The sequence below is a fragment of the Vicugna pacos genome, chromosome 20 (assembly GCF_048564905.1).
Source record: "Vicugna pacos chromosome 20, VicPac4, whole genome shotgun sequence".
Lineage (NCBI taxonomy): Eukaryota > Metazoa > Chordata > Mammalia > Artiodactyla > Camelidae > Vicugna > Vicugna pacos.
Genome location: NC_133006.1, coordinates 2,297,723 through 2,323,690, shown reverse-complemented (window position 1 = coordinate 2,323,690; position 25,968 = coordinate 2,297,723).

The following is a 25,968-nucleotide window of genomic DNA, read 5'->3' as shown; positions in this document are numbered from 1 at the left end:
AAACCCTTACTCTGGATTCTGAGTCGGTTTCCTAGTGCCGGTTTGAAGTGCCTGCCGTTTTCACTGTAAAACCGAGTTGTAGCTTGTACCTCCCCATATATATGTATGGATTGGAGTTGGCAACTGAAAAGAAACTTTGTGTTCCCTTCAAGCTAGGTGAAGGACGGCTTTCACACTCATTTATCTCTCAGACCTGAGTATGTGGAGAGACCTTCGTTCATCCAGCACAAAGGGAACAGGTTGCAGGAGAAACCCTTACTCTGGTTTCTCAGTCTGTTTCTAAGTGCCGGTTTGAAGTGCCTGCCGTTTTCACTGTAATACCGAGTTGGAGCTTGTACCTCCCCATATATATGTATGGAGTGGAGTTGGCAACTGAAAAGAAACTTTGTGTTCCCTTCAAGCTAGGTGAAGGACGGCTTTCACACACACTTATCTCTCAGAACTGAGCATGTGGAGAGACGTTCGTTCATCCAGCACAAAGGGAACGGGTTGCAGGAGAAACCCTTACTGTGGTTTCTCAGTCTGTTTCCTAGTGCCGGTTTGAAGTGCCTGCCGTTTTCACTGTAAAACCGAGTTGGAGCTTGTACCTCCCCATATATATGTATGGAGTGGAGTTGGCAACTGAAAAGAAACTTTGTGTTCCCTTCAAGCTAGGTGAAGGACGGCTTTCACACTCATTTATCTCTCAGACCTGAGTATGTGGAGAGACCTTCGTTCATCCAGCACAAAGGGAACAGGTTGCAGGGAAACCCTTACTCTGGTTTCTCAGTCTGTTTCTTAGTGCCGGTTTGAAGTGCCTGCCGTTTTCACTGTAAAACCGAGTTGGAGCTTGTACCTCGCCATATATATGTATGGAGTGGAGTTGGCAACTGAAAAGAAACTTTGTGTTCCCTTCAAGCTAGGTGAAGGACGGCTTTCACACACTCTTATCTCTCAGAACTGAGCATGTGGAGAGACGTTCGTTCATCCAGCACAAAGGGAACGGGTTGCAGGAGAAACCCTTACTCTGGTTTCTCAGTCTGTTTCCTAGTGCCGGTTTGAAGTGCCTGCCGTTTTCACTGTAAAACCGAGTTGGAGCTTGTACCTCCCCATATATATGTATGGAGTGGAGTAGGCAACTGAAAAGAAACTTTGTGTTCCCTTCAAGCTAGGTGAAGGACGGCTTTCACACACACTTATCTCTCAGAACTGAGCATGTGGGGAGACATTCGTTCATCCAGCACAAAGGGAACGGGTTGCAGGAGAATCCCTTACTCTGGTTTCTCAGTCTGTTTCCTAGTGCCGGTTTGAAGTGCCTGCCGTTTTCACTGTAAAACCGAGTTGGAGCTTGTACCTCCCCATATATATGTATGGAATGGAGTTGGCAACTGAAAAGAAACTTTTTGTTCCCTTCAAGCTAGGTGAAGGACGGCTTTCACACACACTTATCTCTCAGAACTGAGCATGTGGAGAGACGTTCGTTCATCCATGAGAAAGGGAACGGGTTGCAGGAGAAACCCTTACTCTGGTTTCTCAGTCTGTTTCCTAGTGCCGGTTAGAAGTGCCTGCCGTTTTCACTGTAAAACCGAGTTGGAGCTTGTACCTCCCCATATATATGTATGGAGTGGAGTTGGCAACTGAAAAGAAACTTTGTGTTCCCTTCAAGCTAGGTGAAGGACGGCTTTCACACTCATTTATCTCTCAGACCTGAGTATGTGGAGAGACCTTCGTTCATCCAGCACAAAGGGAACAGGTTGCAGGAGAAACCCTTACTCTGGTTTCTCAGTCTGTTTCTTAGTGCCGGTTTGAAGTGCCTGCCGTTTTCACTGTAATACCGAGTTGGAGCTTGTACCTCCCCATATATATGTATGGAGTGGAGTTGGCAACTGAAAAGAAACTTTGTGTTCCCTTCAAGCTAGGTGAAGGACGGCTTTCACACACACTTATCTCTCAGAACTGAGCATGTGGAGAGACGTTCGTTCATCCAGCACAAAGGGAACGGGTTGCAGGAGAAACCCTTACTGTGGTTTCTCAGTCTGTTTCCTAGTGCCGGTTTGAAGTGCCTGCCGTTTTCACTGTAAAACCGAGTTGGAGCTTGTACCTCCCCATATATATGTATGGAGTGGAGTTGGCAACTGAAAAGAAACTTTGTGTTCCCTTCAAGCTAGGTGAAGGACGGCTTTCACACTCATTTATCTCTCAGACCTGAGTATGTGGAGAGACCTTCGTTCATCCAGCACAAAGGGAACAGGTTGCAGGGAAACCCTTACTCTGGTTTCTCAGTCTGTTTCTTAGTGCCGGTTTGAAGTGCCTGCCGTTTTCACTGTAAAACCGAGTTGGAGCTTGTACCTCCCCATATATATGTATGGAGTGGAGTTGGCAACTGAAAAGAAACTTTGTGTTCCCTTCAAGCTAGGTGAAGGACGGCTTTCACACACTCTTATCTCTCAGAACTGAGCATGTGGAGAGACGTTCGTTCATCCAGCACAAAGGGAACGGGTTGCAGGAGAAACCCTTACTCTGGTTTCTCAGTCTGTTTCCTAGTGCCGGTTTGAAGTGCCTGCCGTTTTCACTGTAAAACCGAGTTGGAGCTTGTACCTCCCCATATATATGTATGGAGTGGAGTAGGCAACTGAAAAGAAACTTTGTGTTCCCTTCAAGCTAGGTGAAGGACGGCTTTCACACACACTTATCTCTCAGAACTGAGCATGTGGGGAGACATTCGTTCATCCAGCACAAAGGGAACGGGTTGCAGGAGAATCCCTTACTCTGGTTTCTCAGTCTGTTTCCTAGTGCCGGTTTGAAGTGCCTGCCGTTTTCACTGTAAAACCGAGTTGGAGCTTGTACCTCCCCATATATATGTATGGAATGGAGTTGGCAACTGAAAAGAAACTTTTTGTTCCCTTCAAGCTAGGTGAAGGACGGCTTTCACACACACTTATCTCTCAGAACTGAGCATGTGGAGAGACGTTCGTTCATCCATGAGAAAGGGAACGGGTTGCAGGAGAAACCCTTACTCTGGTTTCTCAGTCTGTTTCCTAGTGCCGGTTAGAAGTGCCTGCCGTTTTCACTGTAAAACCGAGTTGGAGCTTGTACCTCCCCATATATATGTATGGAGTGGAGTTGGCAACTGAAAAGAAACTTTGTGATCCCTTCAAGCTAGGTGAAGGACGGCTTTCACACTCATTTATCTCTCAGACCTGAGTATGTGGAGAGACCTTCGTTCATCCAGCTCAAAAGCAACGGGTTGCAGGAGAAACCCTTACTCTGGTTTCTCAGTCTGTTTCCTAGTGCCGGTTTGAAGTGCCTGCCGTTTTCACTGTAAAACCGAGTTGGAGCTTGTACCTCCCCATATATATGTATGGAATGGAGTTGGCAACTGAAAAGAAACTTTGTGTTCCCTTCAAGCTAGGTGAAGGACGGCTTTCACACACACTTATCTCTCAGAACTGAGCATGTGGAGAGACGTTCGTTCATCCAGCACAAAGGGAACGGGTTGCAGGAGAAACCCTTACTCTGGATTCTGAGTCGGTTTCCTAGTGCCGGTTTGAAGTGCCTGCCGTTTTCACTGTAAAACCGAGTTGGAGCTTGTACCTCCCCATATATATGTACGGAGTGGAGTTGGCAACTGAAAAGAAACTTTGTGTTCCCTTCAAGCTTGGTGAAGGACGGCTTTCACACTCATTTATCTCTCAGACCTGAGTATGTGGAGAGACCTTCGTTCATCCAGCACAAAGGGAACAGGTTGCAGGAGAAACCCTTACTCTGGTTTCTCAGTGTGTTTCTTAGTGCCGGTTTGAAGTGCCTGCCGTTTTCACTGTAAAACCGAGTTGGAGCTTGTACCTCCCCATATATATGTATGGAGTGGAGTTGGCAACTGAAAAGAAACTTTGTGTTCCCTTCAAGCTAGGTGAAGGACGGCTTTCACACACACTTATCTCTCAGAACTGAGCATGTGGAGAGACGTTCGTTCATCCAGCACAAATGGAACGTATTGCAGGAGAAACCATTACTCTGGTTTCTCAGTCTGTTTCCTAGTGCCGGTTTGAAGTGCCTGCCGTTTTCACTGTAAAACCGAGTTGGAGCTTGTACCTCCCCATATATATGTATGGAGTGGAGTTGGCAACTGAAAAGAAACTTTGTGTTCCCTTCAAGCTAGGTGAAGGACGGCTTTCACACACACTTATCTCTCAGAACTGAGCATGTGGAGAGACGTTCGTTCATCCAGCACAAAGGGAACGGGTTGCAGGAGATCCCTTACTCTGGTTTCTCAGTCTGTTTCCTAATGCCGGTTTGAAGTGCCTGCCGTTTTCACTGTAAAACCGAGTTGGAGCTTGTACCTCCCCATATATATGTATGGAGTGGAGTTGGCAACTGAAAAGAAACTTTGTGTTCCCTTCAAGCTAGGTGAAGGACGGCTTTCACACACACTTATCTCTCAGAACTGAGCATGTGGAGAGACGTTCGTTCATCCAGCACAAAGGGAACGGGTTGCAGGAGAAACCCTTACTGTGGTTTCTCAGTCTGTTTCCTAGTGCCGGTTTGAAGTGCCTGCCGTTTTCACTGTAAAACCGAGTTGGAGCTTGTACCTCCCCATATATATGTATGGAGTGGAGTTGGCAACTGAAAAGAAACTTTGTGTTCCCTTCAAGCTAGGTGAAGGACGGCTTTCACACACACTTATCTCTCAGAACTGAGCATGTGGAGAGACGTTCGTTCATCCAGCACAAAGGGAACGGGTTGCAGGAGAAACCCTTACTCTGGTTTCTCAGTCTGTTTCCTAGTGCCGGTTTGAAGTGCCTGCCGTTTTCACTGTAAAACCGAGTTGGAGCTTGTACCTCCCCATATATATGTATGGAGTGGAGTAGGCAACTGAAAAGAAACTTTGTGTTCCCTTCAAGCTAGGTGAAGGACGGCTTTCACACACACTTATCTCTAAGAACTGAGCATGTGGGGAGACATTCGTTCATCCAGCACAAAGGGAACGGGTTGCAGGAGAAACCCTTACTCTGGTTTCTCAGTCTGTTTCCTAGTGCCGGTTTGAAGTGCCTGCCGTTTTCACTGTAAAACCGAGTTGGAGCTTGTACCTCCCCATATATATGTATGGAATGGAGTTGGCAACTGAAAAGAAACTTTTTGTTCCCTTCAAGCTAGGTGAAGGACGGCTTTCACACACACTTATCTCTCAGAACTGAGCATGTGGAGAGACGTTCGTTCATCCAGCACAAAGGGAACGGGTTGCAGGAGAAACCCTTACTGTGGTTTCTCAGTCTGTTTCCTAGTGCCGGTTTGAAGTGCCTGCCGTTTTCACTGTAAAACCGAGTTGGAGCTTGTACCTCCCCATATATATGTATGGAGTGGAGTTGGCAACTGAAAAGAAACTTTGTGTTCCCTTCAAGCTAGGTGAAGGACGGCTTTCACACACACTTATCTCTCAGAACTGAGCATGTGGGGAGACATTCGTTCATCCAGCACAAAGGGAACGGGTTGCAGGAGAAATCCTTACTCTGGTTTCTCAGTCTGTTTCCTAGTGCCGGTTTGAAGTGCCTGCCGTTTTCACTGTAAAACCGAGTTGGAGCTTGTACCTCCCCATATATATGTATGGAATGGAGTTGGCAACTGAAAAGAAACTTTGTGTTCCCTTCAAGGTAGGTGAAGGACGGCTTTCACACACACTTATCTCTCAGAACTGAGCATGTGGAGAGACGTTCGTTCATCCAGCACAAAGGGAACGGGTTGCAGGAGAAACCCTTACTCTGGATTCTGAGTCGGTTTACTAGTGCCGGTTTGAAGTGCCTGCCGTTTTCACTGTGAAACCGAGTTGTAGCTTGTACCTCCCCATATATATGTATGGATTGGAGTTGGCAACTGAAAAGAAACTTTGTGTTCCCTTCAAGCTAGGTGAAGGACGGCTTTCACACTCATTTATCTCTCAGACCTGAGTATGTGGAGAGACCTTCGTTCATCCAGCACAAAGGGAACAGGTTGCAGGAGAAACCCTTACTCTGGTTTCTCAGTCTGTTTCTTAGTGCCGGTTTGAAGTGCCTGCCGTTTTCACTGTAATACCGAGTTGGAGCTTGTACCTCCCCATATATATGTATGGAGTGGAGTTGGCAACTGAAAAGAAACTTTGTGTTCCCTTCAAGCTAGGTGAAGGACGGCTTTCACACACACTTATCTCTCAGAACTGAGCATGTGGAGAGACGTTCGTTCATCCAGCAGAAAGGGAACGGGTTGCAGGAGAAACCCTTACTCTGGTTTCTCAGTCTGTTTCCTAGTGCCGGTTTGAAGTGCCTGCCGTTTTCACTGTAAAACCGAGTTGGAGCTTGTACCTCCCCATATATATGTATGGAGTGGAGTTGGCAACTGAAAAGAAACTTTGTGATCCCTTCAAGCTAGGTGAAGGACGGCTTTCACACTCATTTATCTCTCAGACCTGAGTATGTGGAGAGACCTTCGTTCATCCAGCACAAAAGCAACGGGTTGCAGGAGAAACCCTTACTCTGGTTTCTCAGTCTGTTTCCTAGTGCCGGTTTGAAGTGCCTGCCGTTTTCACTGTAAAACCGAGTTGGAGCTTGTACCTCCCCATATATGTATGGAATGGAGTTGGCAACTGAAAATAAACTTTGTGTTCCCTTCAAGCTAGGTGAAGGACGGCTTTCACACACACTTATCTCTCAGAACTGAGCATGTGGAGAGACGTTCGTTCATCCAGCACAAAGGGAACGGGTTGCAGGAGAAACCCTTACTCTGGATTCTGAGTCGGTTTCCTAGTGCCGGTTTGAAGTGCCTGCCGTTTTCACTGTAAAACCGAGTTGGAGCTTGTAACTCACCATATATATGTACGGAGTGGAGTTGGCACCTGAAAAGAAACTTTGTGTTCCCTTCAAGCTAGGTGAAGGACGGCTTTCACACTCATTTATCTCTCAGACCTGAGTATGTGGAGAGACCTTCGTTCATCCAGCACATAGGGAACAGGTTGCAGGAGAAACCCTTACTCTGGTTTCTCAGTGTGTTTCTTAGTGCCGGTTTGAAGTACCTGCCGTTTTCACTGTAAAACCGAGTTGGAGCTTGTACCTCCCCATATATATGTATGGAGTGGAGTTGGCAACTGAAAAGAAACTTTGTGTTCCCTTCAAGCTAGGTGAAGGTCGGCTTTCACACACACTTATCTCTCAGAACTGAGCATGTGGAGAGACGTTCGTTCCTCCAGCACAAATGGAACGGGTTGCAGGAGAAACCATTACTCTGGTTTCTCAGTCTGTTTCCTAGTGCCGGTTTGAAGTGCCTGCCTTTTTCACTGTAAAATCGAGTTGGAGCTTGTACCTCCCCATATATATGTATGGAGTGGAGTTGGCAACTGAAAAGAAACTTTGTGTTCCCTTCAAGCTAGGTGAAGGACGGCTTTCACACACACTTATCTCTCAGAACTGAGCATGTGGAGAGACGTTCGTTCATCCAGCACAAAGGGAACGGGTTGCAGGAGATCCCTTACTCTGGTTTCTCAGTCTGTTTCCTAGTGCCGGTTTGAAGTGCCTGCCGTTTTCACTGTAAAACCGAGTTGGAGCTTGTACCTCCCCATATATATGTATGGAGTGGAGTTGGCAACCGAAAAGAAACTTTGTGTTCCCTTCAAGCTAGGTGAAGGACGGCTTTCACACACACTTATCTCTCAGAACTGAGCATGTGGAGAGACGTTCGTTCATCCAGCACAAAGGGAACGGGTTGCAGGAGAAACCCTTACTGTGGTTTCTCAGTCTGTTTCCTAGTGCCGGTTTGAAGTGCCTGCCGTTTTCACTGTAAAACCGAGTTGGAGCTTGTACCTCCCCATATATATGTATGGAGTGGAGTTGGCAACTGAAAAGAAACTTTGTGTTCCCTTCAAGCTAGGTGAAGGACGGCTTTCACACACACTTATTTCTCAGAACTGAGCATGTGGGGAGACATTCGTTCATCCAGCACAAAGGGAACGGGTTGCAGGAGAAACCCTTACTCTGGTTTCTCAGTCTGTTTCCTAGTGCCGGTTTGAAGTGCCTGCCGTTTTCACTGTAAAACCGAGTTGGAGCTTGTACCTCCCCATATATATGTATGGAGTGGAGTTGGCAACTGAAAAGAAACTTTGTGTTCCCTTCAAGCTAGGTGAAGGACGGCTTTCACACACACTTATCTCTCAGAACTGAGCATGTGGAGAGACGTTCGTTCATCCAGCACAAAGGGAACGGGTTGCAGGAGATCCCTTACTCTGGTTTCTCAGTCTGTTTCCTAATGCCGTTTTGAAGTGCCTGCCGTTTTCACTGTAAAACCGAGTTGGAGCTTGTACCTCCCCATATATATGTATGGAGTGGAGTTGGCAACTGAAAAGAAACTTTGTGTTCCCTTCAAGCTAGGTGAAGGACGGCTTTCACACACACTTATCTCTCAGAACTGAGCATGTGGAGAGACGTTCGTTCATCCAGCACAAAGGGAACGGGTTGCAGGAGAAACCCTTACTGTGGTTTCTCAGTCTGTTTCCTAGTGCCGGTTTGAAGTGCCTGCCGTTTTCACTGTAAAACCGAGTTGGAGCTTGTACCTCCCCATATATATGTATGGAGTGGAGTTGGCAACTGAAAAGAAACTTTGTGTTCCCTTCAAGCTAGGTGAAGGACGGCTTTCACACACACTTATCTCTCAGAACTGAGCATGTGGAGAGACGTTCGTTCATCCAGCACAAAGGGAACGGGTTGCAGGAGAAACCCTTACTCTGGTTTCTCAGTCTGTTTCCTAGTGCCGGTTTGAAGTGCCTGCCGTTTTCACTGTAAAACCGAGTTGGAGCTTGTACCTCCCCATATATATGTTTGGAGTGGAGTAGGCAACTGAAAAGAAACTTTGTGTTCCCTTCAAGCTAGGTGAAGGACGGCTTTCACACACACTTATCTCTCAGAACTGAGTATGTGGGGAGACATTCGTTCATCCAGCACAAAGGGAACGGGTTGCAGGAGAATCCCTTACTCTGGTTTCTCAGTCTGTTTCCTAGTGCCGGTTTGAAGTGCCTGCCGTTTTCACTGTAAAACCGAGTTGGAGCTTGTACCTCCCCATATATATGTATGGAATGGAGTTGGCAACTGAAAAGAAACTTTGTGTTCCCTTCAAGCTAGGTGAAGGACGGCTTTCACACACACTTATCTCTCAGAACTGAGCATGTGGAGAGACGTTCGTTCATCCATCAGAAAGGGAACGGGTTGCAGGAGAAACCCGTACTCTGGTTTCTCAGTCTGTTTCCTAGTGCCGGTTTGAAGTGCCTGCCGTTTTCACTGTAAAACCGAGTTGGAGCTTGTACCTCCCCATATATATGTATGGAGTGGAGTTGGCAACTGAAAAGAAACTTTGTGATCCCTTCCAGCTAGGTGAAGGACGGCTTTCACACTCATTTATCTCTCAGAACTGAGTATGTGGAGAGACCTTCGTTCATCCAGCTCAAAAGCAACGGGTTGCAGGAGAAACCCTTACTCTGGTTTCTCAGTCTGTTTCCTAGTGCCGGTTTGAAGTGCCTGCCGTTTTCACTGTAAAACCGAGTTGGAGCTTGTACCTACCCATATATATGTATGGAATGGAGTTGGCAACTGAAAATAAACTTTGTGTTCCCTTCAAGCTAGGTGAAGGACGGCTTTCACACACACTTATCTCTCAGAACTGAGCATGTGGAGAGACGTTCTTTCATCCAGCACAAAGGGAACGGGTTGCAGGAGAAACCCTTACTCTGGATTCTGAGTCGGTTTCCTAGTGCCGGTTTGAAGTGCCTGCCGTTTTCACTGTAAAACCGAGTTGGAGCTTGTACCTCCCCATATATATGTACGGAGTGGAGTTGGCAACTGAAAAGAAACTTTGTGTTCCCTTCAAGCTAGGTGAAGGACGGCTTTCACACTCATTTATCTCTCAGACCTGAGTATGTGGAGAGACCTTCGTTCATCCAGCACAAAGGGAACAGGTTGCAGGAGAAACCCTTACTCTGGTTTCTCAGTGTGTTTCTTAGTGCCTTTTTGAAGTGCCTGCCGTTTTCACTGTAAAACCGAGTTGGAGCTTGTACCTCCCCATATATATGTATGGAGTGGAGTTGGCAACTGAAAAGAAACTTTGTGTTCCCTTCAAGCTAGGTGAAGGACGGCTTTCACACACACTTATCTCTCAGAACTGAGCATGTGGAGAGACGTTCGTTCATCCAGCACAAAGGGAACGGGTTGCAGGAGAAACCCTTACTGTGGTTTCTCAGTCTGTTTCCAGTGCCGGTTTGAAGTGCCTGCGGTTTTCACTGTAAAACCGAGTTGGAGCTTGTACCTCCCCATATATATGTATGGAGTGGAGTTGGCAACTGAAAAGAAACTTTGTGTTCCCTTCAAGCTAGGTGAAGGACGGCTTTCACACACACTTATCTCTCAGAACTGAGCATGTGGAGAGACGTTCGTTCATCCAGCACAAAGGGAACGGGTTGCAGGAGAAACCCTTACTCTGGTTTCTCAGTCTGTTTCCTAGTGCCGGTTTGAAGTGCCTGCCGTTTTCACTGTAAAACCGAGTTGGAGCTTGTACCTCCCCATATATATGTATGGAGTGGAGTAGGCAACTGAAAAGAAACTTTGTGTTCCCTTCAAGCTAGGTGAAGGACGGCTTTCACACACACTTATCTCTCAGAACTGAGCATGTGGGGAGACATTCGTTCATCCAGCACAAAGGGAACGGGTTGCAGGAGAATCCCTTACTCTGGTTTCTCAGTCTGTTTCCTAGTGCCGGTTTGAAGTGCCTGCCGTTTTCACTGTAAAACCGAGTTGGAGCTTGTACCTCCCCATATATATGTATGGAATGGAGTTGGCAACTGAAAAGAAACTTTTTGTTCCCTTCAAGCTAGGTGAAGGACGGCTTTCACACACACTTATCTCTCAGAACTGAGCATGTGGAGAGACGTTCGTTCATCCATCAGAAAGGGAACGGGTTGCAGGAGAAACCCTTACTCTGGTTTCTCAGTCTGTTTCCTAGTGCCGGTTTGAAGTGCCTGCCGTTTTCACTGTAAAACCGAGTTGGAGCTTGTACCTCCCCATATATATGTATGGAGTGGAGTTGGCAACTGAAAAGAAACTTTGTGATTCCTTCAAGCTAGGTGAAGGACGGCTTTCACACTCATTTATCTCTCAGACCTGAGTATGTGGAGAGACCTTCGTTCATCCAGCACAAAAGCAACGGGTTGCAGGAGAAACCCTTACTCTGGTTTCTCAGTCTGTTTCCTAGTGCCGGTTTGAAGTGCCTGCCGTTTTCACTGTAAAACCGAGTTGGAGCTTGTACCTCCCCATATATATGTATGGAATGGAGTTGGCAACTGAAAATAAACTTTGTGTTCCCTTCAAGCTAGGTGAAGGACGGCTTTCACACACACTTATCTCTCAGAACTGAGCATGTGGAGAGACGTTCGTTCATCCAGCACAAAGGGAACGGGTTGCAGGAGATCCCTTACTCTGGATTCTGAGTCGGTTTCCTAGTGCCGGTTTGAAGTGCCTGCCGTTTTCACTGTAAAACCGAGTTGGAGCTTGTACCTCCCCATATATATGTACGGAGTGGAGTTGGCACCTGAAAAGAAACTTTGTGTTCCCTTCAAGCTAGGTGAAGGACGGCTTTCACACTCATTTATCTCTCAGACCTGAGTATGTGGAGAGACCTTCGTTCATCCAGCACAAAAGGAACAGGTTGCAGGAGAAACCCTTACTCTGGTTTCTCAGTGTGTTTCTTAGTGCCGGTTTGAAGTGCCTGCCGTTTTCACTGTAAAACCGAGTTGGAGCTTGTACCTCCCCATATATATGTATGGAGTGGAGTTGGCAACTGAAAAGAAACTTTGTGTTCCCTTCAAGCTAGGTGAAGGACGGCTTTCACACACACTTATCTCTCAGAACTGAGCATGTGGAGAGACGTTCGTTCATCCAGCACAAATGGAACGGGTTGCAGGAGAAACCATTACTCTGGTTTCTCAGTCTGTTTCCTAGTGCCGGTTTGAAGTGCCTGCCGTTTTCACTGTAAAATCGAGTTGGAGCTTGTACCTCCCCATATATATGTATGGAGTGGAGTTGGCAACTGAAAAGAAACTTTGTGTTCCCTTCAAGCTAGGTGAAGGACGGCTTTCACACACACTTATCTCTCAGAACTGAGCATGTGGAGAGACGTTCGTTCATCCAGCACAAAGGGAACGGGTTGCAGGAGATCCCTTACTCTGGTTTCTCAGTCTGTTTCCTAGTGCCGGTTTGAAGTGCCTGCGGTTTTCACTGTAAAACCGAGTTGGAGCTTGTACCTCCCCATATATATGTATGGAGTGGAGTTGGCAACTGAAAAGAAACTTTGTGTTCCCTTCAAGCTAGGTGAAGGACGGCTTTCACACACACTTATCTCTCAGAACTGAGCATGTGGAGAGACGTTCGTTCATCCAGCACAAAGGGAACGGGTTGCAGGAGAAACCCTTACTGTGGTTTCTCAGTCTGTTTCCTAGTGCCGGTTTGAAGTGCCTGCCGTTTTCACTGTAAAACCGAGTTGGAGCTTGTACCTCCCCATATATATGTATGGAGTGGAGTTTGCAACTGAAAAGAAACTTTGTGTTCCCTTCAAGCTAGGTGAAGGACGGCTTTCACACACACTTATCTCTCAGAACTGAGCATGTGGGGAGACATTCGTTCATCCAGCACAAAGGGAACGGGTTGCAGGAGAAACCCTTACTCTGGTTTCTCAGTCTGTTTCCTAGTGCCGGTTTGAAGTGCCTGCCGTTTTCACTGTAAAACCGAGTTGGAGCTTGTACCTCCCCATATATATGTATGGAATGGAGTTGGCAACTGAAAAGAAACTTTGTGTTCCCTTCAAGCTAGGTGAAGGACGGCTTTCACACACACTTATCTCTCAGAACTGAGCATGTGGAGAGACGTTCGTTCATCCAGCACAAAGGGAACGGGTTGCAGGAGAAACCCTTACTCTGGATTCTGAGTCGGTTTCCTAGTGCCGGTTTGAAGTGCCTGCCGTTTTCACTGTAAAACCGAGTTGGAGCTTGTACCTCCCCATATATATGTATGGAGTGGAGTTGGCAACTGAAAAGAAACTTTGTGTTCCCTTCAAGCTAGGTGAAGGACGGCTTTCACACTCATTTATCTCTCAGACCTGAGTATGTGGAGAGACCTTCGTTCATCCAGCACAAAGGGAACAGGTTGCAGGAGAAACCCTTACTCTGGTTTCTCAGTCTGTTTCTTAGTGCCGGTTTGAAGTGCCTGCCGTTTTCACTGTAAAACCGAGTTGGAGCTTGTACCTCCCCATATATATGTATGGAGTGGAGTTGGCAACTGAAAAGAAACTTTGTGTTCCCTTCAAGCTAGGTGAAGGACGGCTTTCACACACACTTATCTCTCAGAACTGAGCATGTGGAGAGACGTTCGTTCATCCAGCACAAAGGGAACGGGTTGCAGGAGAAACCCTTACTCTGGTTTCTCAGTCTGTTTCCTAGTGCCGGTTTGAAGTGCCTGCCGTTTTCACTGTAAAACCGAGTTGGAGCTTGTACCTCCCCATATATATGTATGGAGTGGAGTTGGCAACTGAAAAGAAACTTTGTGTTCCCTTCAAGCTAGGTGAAGGACGGCTTTCACACTCATTTATCTCTCAGACCTGAGTATGTGGAGAGACCTTCGTTCATCCAGCACAAAGGGAACAGGTTGCAGGGAAACCCTTACTCTGGTTTCTCAGTCTGTTTCTTAGTGCCGGTTTGAAGTGCCTGCCGTTTTCACTGTAAAACCGAGTTGGAGCTTGTACCTCCCCATATATATGTATGGAGTGGAGTTGGCAACTGAAAAGAAACTTTGTGTTCCCTTCAAGCTAGGTGAAGGACGGCTTTCACACACTCTTATCTCTCAGAACTGAGCATGTGGAGAGACGTTCGTTCATCCAGCACAAAGGGAACGGGTTGCAGGAGATCCCTTACTCTGGTTTCTCAGTCTGTTTCCTAATGCCGGTTTGAAGTGCCTGCCGTTTTCACTGTAAAACCGAGTTGGAGCTTGTACCTCCCCATATATATGTATGGAGTGGAGTTGGCAACTGAAAAGAAACTTTGTGTTCCCTTCAAGCTAGGTGAAGGACGGCTTTCACACACACTTATCTCTCAGAACTGAGCATGTGGAGAGACGTTCGTTCATCCAGCACAAAGGGAACGGGTTGCAGGAGAAACCCTTACTGTGGTTTCTCAGTCTGTTTCCTAGTGCCGGTTTGAAGTGCCTGCCGTTTTCACTGTAAAACCGAGTTGGAGCTTGTACCTCCCCATATATATGTATGGAGTGGAGTTGGCAACTGAAAAGAAACTTTGTGTTCCCTTCAAGCTAGGTGAAGGACGGCTTTCACACACACTTATCTCTCAGAACTGAGCATGTGGAGAGACGTTCGTTCATCCAGCACAAAGGGAACGGGTTGCAGGAGAAACCCTTACTCTGGTTTCTCAGTCTGTTTCCTAGTGCCGGTTTGAAGTGCCTGCCGTTTTCACTGTAAAACCGAGTTGGAGCTTGTACCTCCCCATATATATGTATGGAGTGGAGTAGGCAACTGAAAAGAAACTTTGTGTTCCCTTCAAGCTAGGTGAAGGACGGCTTTCACACACACTTATCTCTCAGAACTGAGCATGTGGGGAGACATTCGTTCATCCAGCACAAAGGGAACGGGTTGCAGGAGAATCCCTTACTCTGGTTTCTCAGTCTGTTTCCTAGTGCCGGTTTGAAGTGCCTGCCGTTTTCACTGTAAAACCGAGTTGGAGCTTGTACCTCCCCATATATATGTATGGAATGGAGTTGGCAACTGAAAAGAAACTTTGTGTTCCCTTCAAGCTAGGTGAAGGACGGCTTTCACACACACTTATCTCTCAGAACTGAGCATGTGGAGAGACGTTCGTTCATCCATCAGAAAGGGAACGGGTTGCAGGAGAAACCCTTACTCTGGTTTCTCAGTCTGTTTCCTAGTGCCGGTTTGAAGTGCCTGCCGTTTTCACTGTAAAACCGAGTTGGAGCTTGTACCTCCCCATATATATGTATGGAGTGGAGTTGGCAACTGAAAAGAAACTTTGTGATCCCTTCAAGCTAGGTGAAGGACGGCTTTCACATTCATTTATCTCTCAGAACTGAGTATGTGGAGAGACCTTCGTTCATCCAGCTCAAAAGCAACGGGTTGCAGGAGAAACCCTTACTCTGGTTTCTCAGTCTGTTTCCTAGTGCCGGTTTGAAGTGCCTGCCGTTTTCACTGTAAAACCGAGTTGGAGCTTGTACCTACCCATATATATGTATGGAATGGAGTTGGCAACTGAAAATAAACTTTGTGTTCCCTTCAAGCTAGGTGAAGGACGGCTTTCACACACACTTATCTCTCAGAACTGAGCATGTGGAGAGACGTTCTTTCATCCAGCACAAAGGGAACGGGTTGCAGGAGAAACCCTTACTCTGGATTCTGAGTCGGTTTCCTAGTGCCGGTTTGAAGTGCCTGCCGTTTTCAATGTAAAACCGAGTTGGAGCTTGTACCTCCCCATATATATGTACGGAGTGGAGTTGGCAACTGAAAAGAAACTTTGTGTTCCCTTCAAGCTAGGTGAAGGACGGCTTTCACACTCATTTATCTCTCAGACCTGAGTATGTGGAGAGACCTTCGTTCATCCAGCACAAAGGGAACAGGTTGCAGGAGAAACCCTTACTCTGGTTTCTCAGTGTGTTTCTTAGTGCCTTTTTGAAGTGCCTGCCGTTTTCACTGTAAAACCGAGTTGGAGCTTGTACCTCCCCATATATATGTATGGAGTGGAGTTGGCAACTGAAAAGAAACTTTGTGTTCCCTTCAAGCTAGGTGAAGGACGGCTTTCACACACACTTATCTCTCAGAACTGAGCATGTGGAGAGACGTTCGTTCATCCAGCACAAAGGGAACGGGTTGCAGGAGAAACCCTTACTGTGGTTTCTCAGTCTGTTTCCAGTGCCGGTTTGAAGTGCCTGCGGTTTTCACTGTAAAACCGAGTTGGAGCTTGTACCTCCCCATATATATGTATGGAGTGGAGTTGGCAACTGAAAAGAAACTTTGTGTTCCCTTCAAGCTAGGTGAAGGACGGCTTTCACACACACTTATCTCTCAGAACTGAGCATGTGGAGAGACGTTCGTTCATCCAGCACAAAGGGAACGGGTTGCAGGAGAAACCCTTACTGTGGTTTCTCAGTCTGTTTCCTAGTGCCGGTTTGAAGTGCCTGCCGTTTTCACTGTAAAACCGAGTTGGAGCTTGTACCTCCCCATATATATGTATGGAGTGGAGTAGGCAACTGAAAAGAAACTTTGTGTTCCCTTCAAGCTAGGTGAAGGACGGCTTTCACACACACTTATCTCTCAGAACTGAGCATGTGGGGAGACATTCGTTCATCCAGCACAAAGGGAACGGGTTGCAGGAGAATCCCTTACTCTGGTTTCTCAGTCTGTTTCCTAGTGCCGGTTTGAAGTGCCTGCCGTTTTCACTGTAAAACCGAGTTGGAGCTTGTACCTCCCCATATATATGTATGGAATGGAGTTGGCAACTGAAAAGAAACTTTTTGTTCCCTTCAAGATAGGTGAAGGACGGCTTTCACACACACTTATCTCTCAGAACTGAGCATGTGGAGAGACGTTCGTTCATCCATCAGAAAGGGAACGGGTTGCAGGAGAAACCCTTACTCTGGTTTCTCAGTCTGTTTCCTAGTGCCGGTTTGAAGTGCCTGCCGTTTTCACTGTAAAACCGAGTTGGAGCTTGTACCTCCCCATATATATGTATGGAGTGGAGTTGGCAACTGAAAAGAAACTTTGTGATCCCTTCAAGCTAGGTGAAGGACGGCTTTCACACTCATTTATCTCTCAGACCTGAGTATGTGGAGAGACCTTCGTTCATCCAGCACAAAAGCAACGGGTTGCAGGAGAAACCCTTACTCTGGTTTCTCAGTCTGTTTCCTAGTGCCGGTTTGAAGTGCCTGCCGTTTTCACTGTAAAACCGAGTTGGAGCTTGTACCTCCCCATATATATGTATGGAATGGAGTTGGCAACTGAAAATAAACTTTGTGTTCCCTTCAAGCTAGGTGAAGGACGGCTTTCACACACACTTATCTCTCAGAACTGAGCATGTGGAGAGACGTTCGTTCATCCAGCACAAAGGGAACGGGTTGCAGGGGAAACCCTTACTCTGGATTCTGAGTCGGTTTCCTAGTGCCGGTTTGAAGTGCCTGCCGTTTTCACTGTAAAACCGAGTTGGAGCTTGTACCTCCCCATATATATGTACGGAGTGGAGTTGGCACCTGAAAAGAAACTTTGTGTTCCCTTCAAGCTAGGTGAAGGACGGCTTTCACACTCATTTATCTCTCAGACCTGAGTATGTGGAGAGACCTTCGTTCATCCAGCACAAAAGGAACAGGTTGCAGGAGAAACCCTTACTCTGGTTTCTCAGTGTGTTTCTTAGTGCCGGTTTGAAGTGCCTGCCGTTTTCACTGTAAAACCGAGTTGGAGCTTGTACCTCCCCATATATATGTATGGAGTGGAGTTGGCAACTGAAAAGAAACTTTGTGTTCCCTTCAAGCTAGGTGAAGGACGGCTTTCACACACACTTATCTCTCAGAACTGAGCATGTGGAGAGACGTTCGTTCATCCAGCACAAAGGGAACGGGTTGCAGGAGAAACCATTACTCTGGTTTCTCAGTCTGTTTCCTAGTGCCGGTTTGAAGTGCCTGCCGTTTTCACTGTAAAATCGAGTTGGAGCTTGTACCTCCCCATATATATGTATGGAGTGGAGTTGGCAACTGAAAAGAAACTTTGTGTTCCCTTCAAGCTAGGTGAAGGACGGCTTTCACACACACTTATCTCTCAGAACTGAGCATGTGGAGAGACGTTCGTTCATCCAGCACAAAGGGAACGGGTTGCAGGAGATCCCTTACTCTGGATTCTGAGTCGGTTTCCTAGTGCCGGTTTGAAGTGCCTGCCGTTTTCACTGTAAAACCGAGTTGGAGCTTGTACCTCCCCATATATATGTACGGAGTGGAGTTGGCACCTGAAAAGAAACTTTGTGTTCCCTTCAAGCTAGGTGAAGGACGGCTTTCACACTCATTTATCTCTCAGACCTGAGTATGTGGAGAGACCTTCGTTCATCCAGCACAAAAGGAACAGGTTGCAGGAGAAACCCTTACTCTGGTTTCTCAGTGTGTTTCTTAGTGCCGGTTTGAAGTGCCTGCCGTTTTCACTGTAAAACCGAGTTGGAGCTTGTACTTCCCCATATATATGTATGGAGTGGAGTTGGCAACTGAAAAGAAACTTTGTGTTCCCTTCAAGCTAGGTGAAGGACGGCTTTCACACACACTTATCTCTCAGAACTGAGCATGTGGAGAGACGTTCGTTCATCCAGCACAAATGGAACGGGTTGCAGGAGAAACCATTACTCTGGTTTCTCAGTCTGTTTCCTAGTGCCGGTTTGAAGTGCCTGCCGTTTTCACTGTAAAATCGAGTTGGAGCTTGTACCTCCCCATATATATGTATGGAGTGGAGTTGGCAACTGAAAAGAAACTTTGTGTTCCCTTCAAGCTAGGTGAAGGACGGCTTTCACACACACTTATCTCTCAGAACTGAGCATGTGGAGAGACGTTCGTTCATCCAGCACAAAGGGAACGGGTTGCAGGAGATCCCTTACTCTGGTTTCTCAGTCTGTTTCCTAGTGCCGGTTTGAAGTGCCTGCGGTTTTCACTGTAAAACCGAGTTGGAGCTTGTACCTCCCCATATATATGTATGGAGTGGAGTTGGCAACTGAAAAGAAACTTTGTGTTCCCTTCAAGCTAGGTGAAGGACGGCTTTCACACACACTTATCTCTCAGAACTGAGCATGTGGAGAGACGTTCGTTCATCCAGCACAAAGGGAACGGGTTGCAGGAGAAACCCTTACTCTGGTTTCTCAGTCTGTTTCCTAGTGCCGGTTTGAAGTGCCTGCCGTTTTCACTGTAAAACCGAGTTGGAGCTTGTACCTCCCCATATATATGTATGGAATGGAGTTGGCAACTGAAAAGAAACTTTGTGTTCCCTTCAAGCTAGGTGAAGGACGGCTTTCACACACACTTATCTCTCAGAACTGAGCATGTGGAGAGACGTTCGTTCATCCAGCACAAAGGGAACGGGTTGCAGGAGAAACCCTTACTCTGGATTCTGAGTCGGTTTCCTAGTGCCGGTTTGAAGTGCCTGCCGTTTTCACTGTAAAACCGAGTTGGAGTTTGTACCTCCCCATATATATGTATGGAGTGGAGTTGGCAACTGAAAAGAAACTTTGTGTTCCCTTCAAGCTAGGTGAAGGACGGCTTTCACACTCATTTATCTCTCAGACCTGAGTATGTGGAGAGACCTTCGTTCATCCAGCACAAAGGGAACAGGTTGCAGGAGAAACCCTTACTCTGGTTTCTCAGTCTGTTTCTTAGTGCCGGTTTGAAGTGCCTGCCGTTTTCACTGTAAAACCGAGTTGGAGCTTGTACCTCCCCATATATATGTATGGAGTGGAGTTGGCAACTGAAAAGAAACTTTGTGTTCCCTTCAAGCTAGGTGAAGGACGGCTTTCACACACACTTATCTCTCAGAACTGAGCATGTGGAGAGACGTTCGTTCATCCAGCACAAAGGGAACGGGTTGCAGGAGAAACCCTTACTCTGGTTTCTCAGTCTGTTTCCTAGTGCCGGTTTGAAGTGCGTGCCTTTTTCACTGTAAAACCGAGTTGGAGCTTGTACCTCCCCATATATATGTATGGAGTGGATTTGGCAACTGAAAAGAAACTTTGTGTTCCCTTCAAGGTAGGTGAAGGACGGCTTTCACACTCATTTATCTCTCAGACCTGAGTATGTGGAGAGACCTTCGTTCATCCAGCACAAATGGAACAGGTTGCAGGGAAACCCTTACTCTGGTTTCTCAGTCTGTTTCTTAGTGCCGGTTTGAAGTGCCTGCCGTTTTCACTGTAAAACCGAGTTGGAGCTTGTACCTCCCCATATATATGTATGGAGTGGAGTTGGCAACTGAAAAGAAACTTTGTGTTCCCTTCAAGCTAGGTGAAGGACGGCTTTCACACACTCTTATCTCTCAGAACTGAGCATGTGGAGAGACGTTCGTTCATCCAGCACAAAGGGAACGGGTTGCAGGAGAAACCCTTACTCTGGTTTCTCAGTCTGTTTCCTAGTGCCGGTTTGAAGTGCCTGCCATTTTCACTGTAAAACCGAGTTGGAGCTTGTACCTCCCCATATATATGTATGGAGTGGAGTTGGCAACTGAAAAGAAACTTTGTGTTCCCTTCAAGCTAGGTGAAGGACGGCTTTCACACACACTTATCTCTCAGAACTGAGCATGTGGAGAGACGTTCGTTCATCCAGCACAAAGGGAACGGGTTGCAGGAGAAACCCTTACTCTGGTTTCTCAGTCTGTTTCCTAGTGCCGGTTTGAAGTGCCTGCCGTTTTCACTGTAAAACCGAGTTGGAGCTTGTACCTCCCCATATATATGTATGGAGTGGAGTAGGCAACTGAAAAGAAACTTTGTGTTCCCTTCAAGCTAGGTGAAGGACGGCTTTCACACACACTTATCTCTCAGAACTGAGCATGTGGAGAGACGTTCGTTCATCCAGCACAAAGGGAACGGGTTGCAGGAGAAACCCTTACTCTGGTTTCTCAGTCTGTTTCCTAGTGCCGGTTTGAAGTGCCTGCCGTTTTCACTGTAAAACCGAGTTGGAGCTTGTACCTCCCCATATATATGTACGGATTGGAGTTGGCAACTGAAAAGAAACTTTGTGTTCCCTTCAAGCGAGGTGAAGGACGGCTTTCACACTCATTTATCTCTCAGACCTGAGTATGTGGAGAGACCTTCGTTCATCCAGCACAAAGGGAACAGGTTGCAGGAGAAACCCTTACTCTGGTTTCTCAGTCCGTTTCTTAGTGCCTTTTTGAAGTGCCTGCCGTTTTCACTGTAAAACCGAGTTGGAGCTTGTACCTCCCCATATATATGTATGGAGTGGAGTTGGCAACTGAAAAGAAACTTTGTGTTCCCTTCAAGCTAGGTGAAGGACGGCTTTCACACACACTTATCTCTCAGAACTGAGCATGTGGAGAGACGTTCGTTCATCCAGCACAAAGGGAACGGGTTGCAGGAGAAACCCTTACTGTGGTTTCTCAGCCTGTTTCCAGTGCCGGTTTGAAGTGCCTGCGGTTTTCACTGTAAAACCGAGTTGGAGCTTGTACCTCCCCATATATATGTATGGAATGGAGTTGGCAACTGAAAAGAAACTTTTTGTTCCCTTCAAGATAGGTGAAGGACGGCTTTCACACACACTTATCTCTCAGAACTGAGCATGTGGAGAGACGTTCGTTCATCCATCAGAAAGGGAACGGGTTGCAGGAGAAACCCTTACTGTGGTTTCTTAGTCTGTTTCCTAGTGCCGGTTTGAAGTGCCTGCCGTTTTCACTGTAAAACCGAGTTGGAGCTTGTACCTCCCCATATATATGTATGGAGTGGAGTTGGCAACTGAAAAGAAACTTTGTGATCCCTTCAAGCTAGGTGAAGGACGGCTTTCACACTCATTTATCTCTCAGACCTGAGTATGTGGAGAGACCTTCGTTCATCCAGCACAAAAGCAACGGGTTGCAGGAGAAACCCTTACTCTGGTTTCTCAGTCTGTTTCCTAGTGCCGGTTTGAAGTGCCTGCCGTTTTCACTGTAAAACCGAGTTGGAGCTTGTACCTCCCCATATATATGTATGGAATGGAGTTGGCAACTGAAAATAAACTTTGTGTTCCCTTCAAGCTAGGTGAAGGACGGCTTTCACACACACTTATCTCTCAGAACTGAGCATGTGGAGAGACGTTCGTTCATCCAGCACAAAGGGAACGGGTTGCAGGAGAAACCCTTACTCTGGATTCTGAGTCGGTTTCCTAGTGCCGGTTTGAAGTGCCTGCCGTTTTCACTGTAAAACCGAGTTGGAGCTTGTACCTCCCCATATATATGTACGGAGTGGAGTTGGCACCTGAAAAGAAACTTTGTGTTCCCTTCAAGCTAGGTGAAGGACGGCTTTCACACTCATTTATCTCTCAGACCTGAGTATGTGGAGAGACCTTCGTTCATCCAGCACAAAAGGAACAGGTTGCAGGAGAAACCCTTACTCTGGTTTCTCAGTGTGTTTCTTAGTGCCGGTTTGAAGTGCCTGCCGTTTTCACTGTAAAACCGAGTTGGAGCTTGTACCTCCCCATATATATGTATGGAGTGGAGTTGGCAACTGAAAAGAAACTTTGTGTTCCCTTCAAGCTAGGTGAAGGACGGCTTTCACACACACTTATCTCTCAGAACTGAGCATGTGGAGAGACGTTCGTTCATCCAGCACAAATGGAACGGGTTGCAGGAGAAACCATTACTCTGGTTTCTCAGTCTGTTTCCTAGTGCCGGTTTGAAGTGCCTGCCGTTTTCACTGTAAAATCGAGTTGGAGCTTGTACCTCCCCATATATATGTATGGAGTGGAGTTGGCAACTGAAAAGAAACTTTGTGTTCCCTTCAAGCTAGGTGAAGGACGGCTTTCACACACACTTATCTCTCAGAACTGAGCATGTGGAGAGACGTTCGTTCATCCAGCACAAAGGGAACGGGTTGCAGGAGATCCCTTACTCTGGATTCTGAGTCGGTTTCCTAGTGCCGGTTTGAAGTGCCTGCCGTTTTCACTGTAAAACCGAGTTGGAGCTTGTACCTCCCCATATATATGTACGGAGTGGAGTTGGCACCTGAAAAGAAACTTTGTGTTCCCTTCAAGCTAGGTGAAGGACGGCTTTCACACTCATTTATCTCTCAGACCTGAGTATGTGGAGAGACCTTCGTTCATCCAGCACAAAAGGAACAGGTTGCAGGAGAAACCCTTACTCTGGTTTCTCAGTGTGTTTCTTAGTGCCGGTTTGAAGTGCCTGCCGTTTTCACTGTAAAACCGAGTTGGAGCTTGTACTTCCCCATATATATGTATGGAGTGGAGTTGGCAACTGAAAAGAAACTTTGTGTTCCCTTCAAGCTAGGTGAAGGACGGCTTTCACACACACTTATCTCTCAGAACTGAGCATGTGGAGAGACGTTCGTTCATCCAGCACAAATGGAACGGGTTGCAGGAGAAACCATTACTCTGGTTTCTCAGTCTGTTTCCTAGTGCCGGTTTGAAGTGCCTGCCGTTTTCACTGTAAAATCGAGTTGGAGCTTGTACCTCCCCATATATATGTATGGAGTGGAGTTGGCAACTGAAAAGAAACTTTGTGTTCCCTTCAAGCTAGGTGAAGGACGGCTTTCACACACACTTATCTCTCAGAACTGAGCATGTGGAGAGACGTTCGTTCATCCAGCACAAAGGGAACGGGTTGCAGGAGATCCCTTACTCTGGTTTCTCAGTCTGTTTCCTAGTGCCGGTTTGAAGTGCCTGCGGTTTTCACTGTAAAACCGAGTTGGAGCTTGTACCTCCCCATATATATGTATGGAGTGGAGTTGGCAACTGAAAAGAAACTTTGTGTTCCCTTCAAGCTAGGTGAAGGACGGCTTTCACACACACTTATCTCTCAGAACTGAGCATGTGGAGAGACGTTCGTTCATCCAGCACAAAGGGAACGGGTTGCAGGAGTAACCCTTACTGTGGTTTCTCAGTCTGTTTCCTAGTGCCGGTTTGAAGTGCCTGCCGTTTTCACTGTAAAACCGAGTTGGAGCTTGTACCTCCCCATATATATGTATGGAGTGGAGTTTGCAACTGAAAAGAAACTTTGTGTTCCCTTCAAGCTAGGTGAAGGACGGCTTTCACACACACTTATCTCTCAGAACTGAGCATGTGGGGAGACGTTCGTTTATCCAGCACAAAGGGAACGGGTTGCAGGAGAAACCCTTACTCTGGTTTCTCAGTCTGTTTCCTAGTGCCGGTTTGAAGTGCCTGCCGTTTTCACTGTAAAACCGAGTTGGAGCTTGTACCTCCCCATATATATGTATGGAATGGAGTTGGCAACTGAAAAGAAACTTTGTGTTCCCTTCAAGCTAGGTGAAGGACGGCTTTCACACACACTTATCTCTCAGAACTGAGCATGTGGAGAGACGTTCGTTCATCCAGCACAAAGGGAACGGGTTGCAGGAGAAACCCTTACTCTGGATTCTGAGTCGGTTTCCTAGTGCCGGTTTGAAGTGCCTGCCGTTTTCACTGTAAAACCGAGTTGGAGCTTGTACCTCCCCATATATATGTATGGAGTGGAGTTGGCAACTGAAAAGAAACTTTGTGTTCCCTTCAAGCTAGGTGAAGGACGGCTTTCACACTCATTTATCTCTCAGACCTGAGTATGTGGAGAGACCTTCGTTCATCCAGCACAAAGGGAACAGGTTGCAGGAGAAACCCTTACTCTGGTTTCTCAGTCTGTTTCTTAGTGCCGGTTTGAAGTGCCTGCCGTTTTCACTGTAAAACCGAGTTGGAGCTTGTACCTCCCCATATATATGTATGGAGTGGAGTTGGCAACTGAAAAGAAACTTTGTGTTCCCTTCAAGCTAGGTGAAGGACGGCTTTCACACTCATTTATCTCTCAGACCTGAGTATGTGGAGAGACCTTCGTTCATCCAGCACAAAGGGAACAGGTTGCAGGGAAACCCTTACTCTGGTTTCTCAGTCTGTTTCTTAGTGCCGGTTTGAAGTGCCTGCCGTTTTCACTGTAAAACCGAGTTGGAGCTTGTACCTCCCCATATATATGTATGGAGTGGAGTTGGCAACTGAAAAGAAACTTTGTGTTCCCTTCAAGCTAGGTGAAGGACGGCTTTCACACACTCTTATCTCTCAGAACTGAGCATGTGGAGAGACGTTCGTTCATCCAGCACAAAGGGAACGGGTTGCAGGAGAAACCCTTACTCTGGTTTCTCAGTCTGTTTCCTAGTGCCGGTTTGAAGTGCCTGCCGTTTTCACTGTAAAACCGAGTTGGAGCTTGTACCTCCCCATATATATGTATGGAGTGGAGTAGGCAACTGAAAAGAAACTTTGTGTTCCCTTCAAGCTAGGTGAAGGACGGCTTTCACACACACTTATCTCTCAGAACTGAGCATGTGGAGAGACGTTCGTTCATCCAGCACAAAGGGAACGGGTTGCAGGAGAAACCCTTACTCTGGTTTCTCAGTCTGTTTCCTAGTGCCGGTTTGAAGTGCCTGCCGTTTTCACTGTAAAACCGAGTTGGAGCTTGTACCTCCCCATATATATGTATGGAGTGGAGTTGGCAACTGAAAAGAAACTTTGTGTTCCCTTCAAGCTAGGTGAAGGACGGCTTTCACACACACTTATCTCTCAGAACTGAGCATGTGGGGAGACATTCGTTCATCCAGCACAAAGGGAACGGGTTGCAGGAGAAACCCTTACTCTGGTTTCTCAGTCTGTTTCCTAGTGCCGGTTTGAAGTGCCTGCCGTTTTCACTGTAAAACCGAGTTGGAGCTTGTACCTCCCCATATATATGTATGGAATGGAGTTGGCAACTGAAAAGAAACTTTGTGTTCCCTTCAAGCTAGGTGAAGGACGGCTTTCACACACACTTATCTCTCAGAACTGAGCATGTGGAGAGACGTTCGTTCATCCAGCACAAAGGGAACGGGTTGCAGGAGAAACCCTTACTCTGGATTCTGAGTCGGTTTCCTAGTGCCGGTTTGAAGTGCCTGCCGTTTTCACTGTAAAACCGAGTTGGAGTTTGTACCTCCCCATATATATGTATGGAGTGGAGTTGGCAACTGAAAAGAAACTTTGTGTTCCCTTCAAGCTAGGTGAAGGACGGCTTTCACACTCATTTATCTCTCAGACCTGAGTATGTGGAGAGACCTTCGTTCATCCAGCACAAAGGGAACAGGTTGCAGGAGAAACCCTTACTCTGGTTTCTCAGTCTGTTTCTTAGTGCCGGTTTGAAGTGCCTGCCGTTTTCACTGTAAAACCGAGTTGGAGCTTGTACCTC